This window comes from Corvus brachyrhynchos, unplaced genomic scaffold, assembly GCF_000691975.1.
Source record: "Corvus brachyrhynchos isolate BGI_N302 unplaced genomic scaffold, ASM69197v1 scaffold23, whole genome shotgun sequence".
Taxonomy (NCBI): Eukaryota; Metazoa; Chordata; class Aves; order Passeriformes; family Corvidae; genus Corvus; species Corvus brachyrhynchos.
The window spans coordinates 10,383,756-10,385,031 of record NW_008238983.1 but is presented as its reverse complement, the minus strand read 5'-3'; positions in this window follow the sequence as shown (position 1 = coordinate 10,385,031).

Genomic DNA, 1,276 nt, shown 5'->3' with positions numbered 1-1,276 from the left:
AGCTGCCTCCAGTTTTCCAGCTTGCCTGTAAATGTGATGCCATACCCAGGATTTTCCCATGAGGCATCAAATACTGTGATCTTTTTGCTGAAGATTTGACCACCCCTACTCTCTGCACCTCTTTAGCCATGCAAGGAGCCCATTTGCCTTTTTAACAGGACAGCACAATAAGAACTCATGTAATCTAGTGTATCCTCTGTGACTCAGCAAGTTTTTAGGGGTCTTTTTGTAAGGATGACTTTTATTCCTATGTGCTCCTACCTGATTATGTTTCTCCTGCCGGTAAGAAAATGTATTTTGTTTGAATATACTCAACTTACCAAGTTATCCAGATCCAGGCTTTGAGTGGCCTGTTCCTCTTGCTACCACCCTATTCATGTTTGTGTCATCTATGGGGTTTTACCTGCAGTGGCTTTGTATTTTCTTTAAAATCATGGCTGGAAATATTAATCAGTTTTCATTTAACAACTGATCCCTTCAGAAACCAAACAAAATAACCAAAGAGCATTCCAAGCAGACAATTATTTCTTCTCTCCATTGAAAGTTCTCAATCCACTTGCTCTGTATTTTATGGACTTTGCATAGTGCATCTTCTGAATCACTACAACATACCATAATTCTCTTTTTATCAATAGCTCATGCCTTACAAATACTCTGTACCATAATGCTATGAATTTACCTTATCAAACACAACTTTATAATAAAATTGAATATCTCATTCCAAAAAGCCACATTCCTCTTCTGTAATTCTCTATTAACAAGCATCTGTAATAAATTTTCCATTATTTTTCACTGGATAGTTGCCAGCTCCCTGGCCTTTAGATCCATTGGTCTTAAGGCTTCTTCACTTTAAATACAGGAACTGTGTTGGCACCTTAACATTCCTCTGCTATTCTTACAGTGATTAAAGAGCAGTTAAAGCCAAATATCAGCAGGCTGGAATTGAGCAGCATTTATTATGACTTCAAGTAAGGAAAGATTCTAAGAGATGGAAGTAAGCAGAAGAAAACTGTACCTTGGACAGTGTGAGCATAATGCTATTTGGTAAGGTATGCTGGGGAGCTGGAAGGAAGACACAAGGCATAGGTGATGTAAGGAGCAGGAACAGCACAAAATAGTAGTACAGAAGTAATGTTGCTGAGAGAGGAGTGAGCAAAAGGTGTTTACCAGGTGATGGGTAATGTTAGTAGAGTAGTTAAGTAGTGATAAAATGCCGGTGGGTGAGAAGAAGCTGGAAAAAAAGAGCTGGAGGTTGGGGAAGCATAGAAGAAAGAGT